Consider the following 10,520-nt stretch of genomic DNA (forward strand, 5'->3'; position numbering starts at 1 on the left):
CCTGTCTCCTCCTTTTGGGACACACCTCTTGCTGAGGAAGACCTTTGAGGACAGTAGAGCTGGTTCCAGGAGGTCCAGGCGCCCAGCCTCTGTCTACACCTAGGACACAAATGCTCAGGTTGCAGGCTACATGCTGCAGGCTGCAGGGAAGGCCATGTCGGACGATCACCAAAGGCTTGGAACTTCAAGTTGTCTGCAGCTGCAGCCGGAAGCATAGGTTAGCTTGGCTTGAGGTACAGCTGCTTCTATTCTCTTTAGAGAGAGATAGAGATGCCCGTCTGTACCTTTCACCTCTTCAGTATCTCCATCAGATTGGCTTGTGGGCCAGAAGCCTGTCTCCTCTGAGACACCCGATTTCCTTGGCTTCTGCCTGATACAGGAGTGTGAGAGAGGCTCTTTCCCTTTTCCAACCAGCCAAACCTTTCTTCTGGCATTCGGGCTCATTATCCAGTAACGAAACCCAGCTCACTCTCGACTTCAGAGCCTTCTAAATAATCATGGCTGGAAGAGTCTCCAGCCTCGCCTTCATTTCTATAGTCCTTACATTGTTTCTTAGTCCCAGCTCATTAGCCTGGTAATAACGACAGGCTGGGCTGTTCCCCCCTCATCCTGGACACCCTGTTCTGGGCTGGATCCCAGGAACCAACAGGAGGAGGGCTACTGAGGGGAGTGTGGCTCGACACTCCCAGTAGCCCCTCTGTGAGCAGCATAAATAGAAATTTGGGCCATTCATCCATTCACGCATGCATTCATTCATCAAATACTCATGGAGTCCCTAGGTCATTGGTACCATCCTATAGCTGGAACTCAGCAGAACCTTGGGAAGGCAAGTGAGAAAATAAAACAAAGGAAAGATTTCGTCAGAAACAGCCAGCTCTCTGGATACAGAGGGGAGGCGCTGGACCAGGGCGGGCTGCTGAGTGGGTATTAAGACCAACTTTGACCTGAGGGGGTCCTACGACCTCCCTCGAAACTTGTGAAATTTTTGTTTCTCTCTTCTTTCCTTCCAACTTCCCTCCCTCCCTCTCTCCCTCCTTCCCTCCCCCTCTCCTCCTTGCCTTACTTCTTCCCCCGTTCTCCCTCCCTCCCCCCTTTTCTCCCTGCCCTCTTCTCTCTCTTTTTTTATTTTTTATTTATTATGTATACAATGTTCTGCCTGCAGACCAAGAGAGGGCACCAGATCTCACTACAGATGGTTGTGAGCCACCATGTGGTTGCTGGGAATTGAATTCAGGACTTCTTTAAGACCAGCCAGTGCTCTTAACTGCAGAACCATCTCTCCAGCTCCTTCTCTCCCCTCCCCCCCCGCCCCTTTCCTATTCTTACTCTTTCCCCATCCCTCCCTTAGTCACTTTTGTGTGTGTGTGGTGTCTGTCTATCACGGGCTTCATTTTACCTGAGATGTTTTTGGGGTGTGAGTTGCAGGGGATTAAGGTCTGGCTGGTTCTCCCTACTCCACAGACCCCCCCACCCCCGCATCCTATCAGGCTAATCAGCTAGGGCTTGGACTCCTCAGACCTAGGCAGCCCTCTTCCTCTTGGCCCCGCGGGAGGCTACACCCCATGGGCCAACCAATCACTTCACTAGGGGAAGAAGACCTCCCCCAAACTCTCTCTCTGCCATTCTGTCAGCTCCTCCCCTCCTCCCTCTCCTCTATCATGTCACTTGAGGCAGCCTTCAGAGTTTGGGAAACAATGGCTCTGTGTGATCTGCCCACCCTCTCTTCCTGCCAGTACAAATCCTTTGGCAGCATAAACACTGTTGTCTGTGATTGTTCGCAAACTCTTTCCGATCAAGTGAGATTTCTTTATTTATTTACTTATGTTTAAAAAAAGAAGAAGGAAAGGAAGAAACTCAAGATATCAGAGTGGGCTCTGTGTCTTTCTTCTGTCTGAGGTGTTTCAGAAGGTTTGCTAAGACGTCCTGACAGCCGGCGAGCCTCCGCAGCTTCAGGTGAGGGCTCGCCAATACCCTCTCCGATCAGGAGTGTGTGGAGGGTGGGCATCTGAGGAAGGGCTAGCCCCCTCCTTTGCTGCCGCCCTGGGCCACATGCAAAGCTGGGCTCAGTTAAGCTCACTTGAGTGGAGTTGAAACGGATCCAACACTTCACCATCTGGCCCTGGTTGTAAACATGTGTATACAAAGTGAATGTCACTCGAGCTAATTCACGGGGTGGCTGCTTTTGTGCTTTTTTCAGCTGGAGTTGGGGAAGCAGAGTGGGGTCTCCGAGCACCTCAGTGTATACAGGTGGGTATCTGCACCAGTCAGAGGGATGCTAGGCTACCAAGTTCTGGATGCCAGTCAAGCATCCTGTGCCTATCTTGGAACTGTTGGCAACTTTAATCCAGCTGTCTGCCCATCATGTTTTCCTAAGTGTCTGTTTCCTGTCCAGACTCCTCTTCTCTGTGTTAGGAGATATACTTGAGACGTTACGGAAACGTTTGGGGGTTTGGGGTTCAAGGGAGAGACTGAGATGGATTGTCATTTGGGGTTAAGAGGTTTATTAGAATCTCTATTAGTACCATAGACAGACAGACGGGACAGACAGACAGCAGCATGGCAGGAGCCCTCAGGAGCTCTCAGCTCAGTAGGCAGAGCCTGGCGGTGGCTCTTTCTGGAGGGTGAAGGTTTTTATGCCATGTCATTGGTGTTTGATCCACAGTACGAGCCTACAGCCGTGTTATCCCCAATTCCTGGGTGGCAGGGGGAAGGGAGGGAATTCCAAGGAGGAATTTGTAACTCTGAAGATGCAGGCAAAGTTTAGAGCTATCCATCATACAGGCGAGAGGGATGTGTCACAGGCCACAGCCGTCTGGTGTCTAGAAGTCTGTCAACCTGAGCCTTATCAACTTCCTCATGGGAAGCGAGAAGGGGGTCAGTGATTCTCGTGGAATCGGGCACCTAGGGAGTCTGTTAGGCTTGCCTTTTCCCTTACAGCGACAGGAAGAAAGGCTGCAGCAGGTGTTCACGGCTTGATCAGCCAGTAGCACTAAGGCTCTCAGTCACCCTCGAATTGAAAGACCCAGCAGCTCCTTGTGTCAGCCCAGCTGCCTTTCTGCTCTCTTTAGCTTCATTTCCTTGGCTTCGGCTGGCTAGACAGAAGAGCAGGGGTTCACCCTCCTGGGCTGGAGGGAAAATTGAACATGTGCTTTTTGTCTCTTGGGAGCAGAGCAGTGTGAGTCTGAGTGAGTTCTTACAGACTCCAAAGCCTCAGTTTACCTCTGTTCAAATGGAATCATCAGCCTTGAAGTTTCAGTGACACCTCCCTGGACCCCGAGTGAGAACAGGCATGGCACAGGATGCTTAGAACGCCACCCTAGGTACGGACAAAAGCTGCAGAGTGCTGGGTCCAACTGAGGGCAACATGATCGTTGGTGGTAACTGGAATACACACACATACTCACATTGTATGCCTGCCTCTTCTCTAGCCCAGCTTTGTTCTTCCTCGAAGCCCATCTTGGGTGGCTTTTACTAGGTTCATTTCACCTGGTTTCTGGAGCTTCTCCCCAGCGGGATAGAGAAGCCAGGCTTCCTACTTATCTAAGTCCGGTGGGTTCTTGTCCTTTCTCTCCATCCCTAGGTGCTCACACTGACTTTGAAGACAAGACCTTCTTTCGTTCAGCTTCCTGTCCCTCAATCATGTCCCCTCAACTCCTGCGTCCTCCACTCCTCAAAATCCGCAGCTTTAATTTTCTATTCGTCAGAAGGAAATCTTTCCCCAGCAGCCCCAGGGACACACAAAGAGGGAGGAAGCTAATTAGTTACTGTATTTTCCCCCAGCAGACAGAGAAGAAATCGGCAGGGGATGAGCAGCCCCTCGCACCGCCTCCCGAGTTGCCGCTCCGGGAACCAGGGTTCCACAGGCAGCCTGTTCTCGCTGTCTCCAGTGCCTGGGCTTTAGAGGATGAGGGTAGGAACTCTGCTGCAACCAGCCGGGCAATGCCACAAGTAGGGATGTGCCAGGCCCCAGTCCACAGTAGCTGGTTCCTGGTGAGAGGTTCCAAGGGGGAAGCCAGCGAGGAGGGGTCCGGAACAAGAATAGAGGACAAGAGGTGAGATGCTTTGGGGAAAGAAGTTAGGAGTAGAGGCCCAATGACTGAGACGCAGGGAGCCAACATGAGACCATTCCACCATGTGACACTGTGACACTACCCCACACCAGACACCTAATTAACACCGGTCAGAAAGCAGCAAGCAAAGTCCTTAATCCAGGCTCTATTTGCCCTACTAATTTAGGTGTGCGTGAGTGTGTACGTGTGTTTTCCTGCCGGGTGGGTGTTTATAAAATCTTAATTAGGTTGTGCATATTGGAACAGAAATGGAAATATGTCTTTTTTTCCTTCTTCTTCCCCTGTAATGGTCTCACTTCCCCGGGGGACATTAAAGCTTCATACACAATATTCTGTGAGTAGGGAGAAGTACTAATGGCCACCGATGATGGGTTTTGGGGGAGGAGGGGACGAGTCTCAGATTCAATCACAGATGGATGGCTGGGAACTTACTTTTTTTTTTCCTTTTTAAATCCAAACCTCAAATTGGACTCAAAGCAGCTATTCATAACCTGTCAGGAGAGGCTGGCATTTGACTATCAAACTCATATTGAATGAAATTTTAATAACCTTTAATGTGACAGGTCAGAAGGGGCAGAAGGAATGTTCTAATTGGCATGCGTTCTAGGCGTTCATGTACTTGCTGAGATGAACAAAAGGGACCTAGAGAACACGTTGTCAGGGAGAGCTCCCAGGACCCTTTTCCTGCCTCTCTGTCTCTGCCCATGGTTCAAGTCCCACTCCTCAGACTAAGGTACCCCACAATGCCATTTGTCTTCAGTTCATGTTGTGGGGATAACACTTAGGTGTAGCGCAATGCCTGTTCTACACACTATGCGCCACAGTGTGGTTCGTGAGTCAGACAAGGGCCTGGAGATTGAAACACACACACACACACACACACACACACACACACACACACACTGAGAGAGAGAGAGATAGAGAGAGAGAGACAGAGAGAGGGGGAGGAGTAACACCAAGAACTCTCCAAGAATGCCCCCTTTAGTGTGTTGCAAGGCAGCTTATATAGGGTCTCCTTGACTAATGGCCACGCCCTAACTTTCAGCTGCAAGCCCACCAGAAACCACTCCCCTGCCACCAGGAACTCCTAAGGATCTCATGCTCAGAGCAGGTGCAAAACAAGTTGTTTGCTCAGAGCAGCTGCAAGCATAGGAAAACAACCTCTTTACTCCGGCAGGTAGGGGGTCCATAGTCCCCAATACTTAGGGGAGTCAAGAAGGACAAGTAGGCAGGAGACAGGATCCGTGAGTGAAGGCCTCACTCAGGTAGATGACAACCTGGTGGAATTCAGTCCGTTACTTTTCAGGAGTCTTAAAGCAGGTTAGCCTTCTGAACGTTTTCCAGGGGTTTGGTTTAGTTTAGTTACCAGTTCATAGTATATAACCGATGAAGACGATAGACACTGGGCAGATGGGGCAGGGACCCCCAAAGCGGCAGCTCTGAGAATGTCTTCGCTGGAGACCAGGAGGACAAGACAGCAGCTCCGGCTCCTGGTTCCCTGTCAGTTCTCATCCTGGCCTGGAAGCTGGATGCGAGGTGATGGCGAAAACTCGGGAGAAGCAGCCGGGTGCCCCAGGGTTGGGAAGACTGTTCTCCCCATGTAAGTCTCTCAAACAACCCCGTGAAAGACAGCTTGATGGAGCCCTATATCCTGGGACCCATGCTGCTACCTAGGAGTGCCTGGTGTCTCTCTGTTACATTTCCATCCATGGATCTCCAATAACCTTCTCTCTGGAACTCACCCTCTGTGGCTTAGGGGTTGTTTAAGGATTTGATTATTTGTGTGGCATTAGGTGAGTATATACACATGTATGAAGGCGTCAGAGGAGGCCAGAACTTCCTATGTAACTTCATATCCTCTGATGTTACAGACTGTTGTGAAATTCCTTATGTGGGTGCTGGGAACTGAACTCAGGTCTTCTGTGAGAGTAGCAAGTGCTCTTAACTGTTGAGCCATCCCTCCAGCCCCTGGGAATTTTTTTCTCTTCAAATTCTGTATACAAAACCCCCAAAGTCACTTTGGTGGTTGTTGAGGTTTTGGGGACCCTAGCCCTCTTGAACTTTGTATACTTGAGGATTTAAAGAAGGCCTTCATTAGAATCAAAGGCACCCCAACTTTCTGGTATCACAACAACCAGGCAATGGCCTCAGTGACATCTGTCCACTTAGTTGTCCTCGGGTTTAAGTCAGCCACTCAGATCTCTCTATAGGCCCCTCCCTACTACCTGCAGCCAAGGGTAGCAGCCGAGAGCCCCTGCCACATGCTGGGGTGAGGTCCTGGAGGTCAGGGGTCATGACGCTTGCTAGTTCCTCCATTTCACAGCCAGTCACAGCACCCTCCAGTGGGACAGCCCTTCTCACACATGCAATGCATCTGTGGGGATGAAGAGCAAGATTGGCCCTGAAATTCTGTGTGTCTGTACACTCCTGGGTGAGGCCGAGGAACTGGGAGCAGGAGCAAGGCTGTATTTCAGGTAGCCAGTGTCAGTAGTTTAGAGTAGTGATCTTGGAACAGCAAGCTTCGGGCAGCATCACCCTAAGGGACTGTGAGACCCTAGACTGCTGGCCCATCATCGTTGTTCCTGACGTGAGGATTCCTTTCCCGGTAAGAGGTAAACAGCATCCATCCTTCCTCACAATGTCCCGGTGACAAACCAAAGTACTATCCCATCATAGTTCATCCTAGGAAACCAACGAGGTCCGTAAGCTCTCTTACAGAGGTGAAGGATTGTGGGCAGGACCGTGGGGAACCCCAGAACCACCACAATGGAAGGTCTGCATCTCACCAGGATGACAGCTCCTCCATCCCTACATAGATAGAGCCTCTTTCAGTTAATCTCACTAGCCTGTATCCTGTGGCATGAAGTCACATGCCTTTAAGGCAGAACTGCATACAAAAGGGGGCTCTGTCAGGTGAGGGTCCAGAGACTCTCCCCTCCTCCTTGTTTCTATAAGGGAACACCAACACTCTACAGGCCCAGCATGATGGACTCTCACATGCAGGGACAGCTGCAGCTCATCTGGTGTAGATGGCAGCTGTGTTGCTCCGAGGTCTGCGTTTTACCATAATTGTAACTCAGTAGGTGTGGGTGGAGAAGAGACCTTCCAGGGATCGCGTGCTTGCAGAAGATAACAACCCTCTGGAGATGGCACCTTGAGGACGGCTGGTCTACAGCACTGAAACCCGCTCTGAAGATGCTTAGGAGTGGACATGGAGACATGCTGGAAAAGCAGGACTGGCTGCAGCGAAGCCTCTTGGCATGCAGGTGTCCTAGGCATGCTGCAGGCACCAGAGCAGGAGGAACTGATGCTGGGCTTTGGAGATCTGGGTGAGATGCGGACGCATGGAGAGGGAAGGGGGATCCAGATGAGGGACTTTGTCTGAGTGAGAGTTTCTATGGCTGTCATAAAACACTGACCAAAAGCAAGTTGGGGAGGAGAGGGTTTACTTCAGCCTATAACTCTCAGACCACACTCTGCTGCTGAGGGAAATCAGGACAGGAACTCACTTAGGGCAGGAACGTGGAGACAGGAGTTGATGCAGAGGCCATAGGGGCGGGGTGATGCTTGCTGGCTTGCTCCCTGTGGCTTATTCAGTCTGCTTTCTTACAGCATCCAGGGCTACCAGCCCATACGTGGCACTACCCACATCAATCATCAGGAAAATGCACCTAAGGCTTGCCCACAGGCCAGTCTTATGGGAGCATTGTAATCAGATGTTTCCTTCCTGCAGCAGCTGCTTCCCAAATAATTGACTCGGAGACTTAATAGTATTTATAAATGTTCAGCCAGTAGCTCAAGCTTATTACTAGCTAATTCTCGCCCTTAAATTAGCCAATAACTCTTATCTATGTTTAACCATGTGATTTGGTACTTTTTCTCGTTACAGCAATTCTCATCTTGCTCTTCTGTGTTTGCTGCTGATGCTCTCACTCCGCCCTTCCTCTTCCCAGAATTCTCCTGGTTTGGCCACCCTGCCACACTGCCTACCTGGCTACTGGCCAATCAGCATTTTAGTAATCCAATTCAAGTGACAAATCTTGACAGTGTACGAGAGGATCATTCCACAGCAGGGCACTTTCCAAACTGAGGTTCCAACTTCCAAAGTGAGTCTCGCTTGTGTCAAATTGAAATGAGAACTAGACCGCTGTGGAGGTTTGAAAAAAAATGACCCCCCCCCCCCAAGGGAGTGGCACTATCAGGAGGTGTGGCTTTGTTGGAGTGGGTGTGGCCTTGTTGGAGGAAGTGTGTCACTATGGAGGTGGACTTTGGTGTCTCATATATGCACAAGCCACACCCCATGTCTCAGATCACTTTCTGTTGCTTTGAGTCAGGATGTAGGACTCTCAGCTATTTCTCTACCACCATGCCTGCTTGGCACGCCACCATGTCACACCATAACGATAACGGACTAAACCTCTGAAAATGTAATCCGTCCCCAACTAAATGCTTTTTTCTTTATGAGAGTTGCATGGTCACGGGGTCTCCTCACAGCAGTGGAAACCCTAACGAAGACAACTGCACAGGCTGCCAAGGTTGACAAAGACAAGAGGAGTGAGATCAAACTTCTGAGACCTTCCTCCCCTTGGAGGACTACAAAGCGAAGGGATGCTCATCTTGTGCCAGGAAAGAAGGCGTGTTCTCACAATACCTGGGGAGTGTTCCCCGGAGGTTCTGACTTAATTGGCTCCAGGTGGGGCTCAGGCAGTTCATTACCCCCTCCTTTGATGCTGTGGATTAAACTCAGGGCTGTGTACACATCAGACAAGCTCTCTGCTTCTTAGCCACACTCTCAGCCCTTCTGTTTTTTTTTTTTTAAATAAATTTATTTATTTATTTATTTATTATGTATACAATATTCTGTCTGTGGTGCAGGCCAGAAGAGGGAACCAGACCTCATTACAGATGGTTGTGAGCCACCATGTGGTTGCTGGGAATTGAACTCAGGACCTTTGGAAGAGCAGGCAATGCTCTTAACCTCTGAGCCATCTCTCCAGCCCCCCTTCTGTTTTTTTTTGAGACAGCGTTTTGCTACACACCCTGGCCTTGAACTGGCACCTCTCCTGCCTCAGGCTCCCAAGTGCTGGGACCCCAGGAGTAACCCCATGCCCCACCCCACTCCCTTCTCTCAGTGAAGCATCTCCAAAGTCAGGGTTGAGCACCACTGACCTAGACTCAAACAGATCACCACTCCATCTCGATAGGGAGCTGGGTGAAAGACAGCCTCTGCCCTCATCCTTCGCGCCCTCACCACACGGGGACCCTGAGCGGGTGGCTAAGCACCTGTTCTGTTTGAGAGCAGGACGACCTACTTTCTCTGCCTGTGGCTTCTCTCTCACAGGGGGCCCCTGGGGATGGAGGGGCAGATGGAAATGCCAGAGAGTTTGTGTTGATGCTGCATTTGGGTGTCACCCAAGCGCTTGTTTCCCTGTCAGATTCCGGATGTGGTATTTAGATAGTCAGCTGCTGCCACCAGACATTTACTGGAGAGATCAAAGCTCGTGGCAGCATCCAGAGACATCCTAGGGTTTGGTTGCCAAGAGCTGGCAGTTCTGGGCGTGGGGCAGTGCGGAGCTGCCACAGGGACTATTTGGGCTTGAAGACAGACTGTGAGGGAGGGTTGGGGGGTGCACCTGGGGGAACCGGAACGTCCCAGGGTTATGTGCCACCAAGCTCTTCGAGGACATTATTCCTGGTGCCTTTGACTGATAGTTGCTGCCTGTGGTGCTCTCGAGGTCTTTCAGTGTGCAGAGGGTCACCGCAGAGGCCAGGTGTGGAAAGCAGTCTTCCTCGGGCAAAACAGAAGCACCTTCCTCAGATCGGCTGTGCCTGGCAGCCCGCCCACCTGCCCGCCCACCCTCCTGCCCGCCTACCTGCCTGCCAGAGCTCATCATGGTTTGGCTTGTTAACTGTTGGCATTCCCTCAGGAAGGAATGGGTAGGGAGGGCCACTGAGCCCTCACCTAAGACTCCAGTTGCCCCTTCTAGGCATTCATATGTAATTCTGCCCTAATTCCACATAGCCTTGGGATCCAGGGAGGTGCAGGATATATAGACTTGGGGAGATCAGTTGAGAAGGACTCTGTTTGCACGGCTACAGGGAAACCATCATCCATGCAGCATGGAGACTCTCCAGTTCAGTTGTTTTGGGGTCCCGCACATGTTCCAGCCGGGGGTCCCTCACCTGTTCTCTGTAAGTAAGCCCAATAAACTCACTGGTTCCCCAGGGAGACCTTTGGCTGAATCCTACTATGCTTTATCACTGGGATCGGTTGGATACTGTGTAAGTCTCCCCAGAGAAGGGACGCTCACAACACCAGGACAGTCACCCCCAGATTCGTCTCACCCAGCTCCACCACGGAGCACAGACACCTGGAAGTGGGTCCAAGGACTTGGGGCTCAATTCTTCTCTTTCTGCCCCTTCCCTGTAAGGGAAAGAAGAGAGAGGCTT

At 51.0% G+C, this 10,520-nt stretch overlaps 1 long non-coding RNA gene across 1 annotated transcript; it reads left to right on the top strand.

Annotated features, from left to right (window-relative positions):
- The first annotated feature begins 222 nt into the window (after positions 1-222).
- On the top strand, positions 223-3,800 carry LOC121436104. Its single transcript, XR_005972651.1, has 3 exons — positions 223-233; positions 1,836-1,953; positions 3,781-3,800. It is a non-coding gene; the product is annotated as an uncharacterized LOC121436104 (long non-coding RNA).
- The last annotated feature ends 6,720 nt before the right edge of the window (positions 3,801-10,520 follow it).

The sequence above is a fragment of the Microtus oregoni genome, unplaced genomic scaffold, assembly GCF_018167655.1.
Source record: "Microtus oregoni isolate MIOR12 unplaced genomic scaffold, Mior012 000048F_ref0000485, whole genome shotgun sequence".
In the NCBI taxonomy this organism is placed as follows: Eukaryota; Metazoa; Chordata; class Mammalia; order Rodentia; family Cricetidae; genus Microtus; species Microtus oregoni.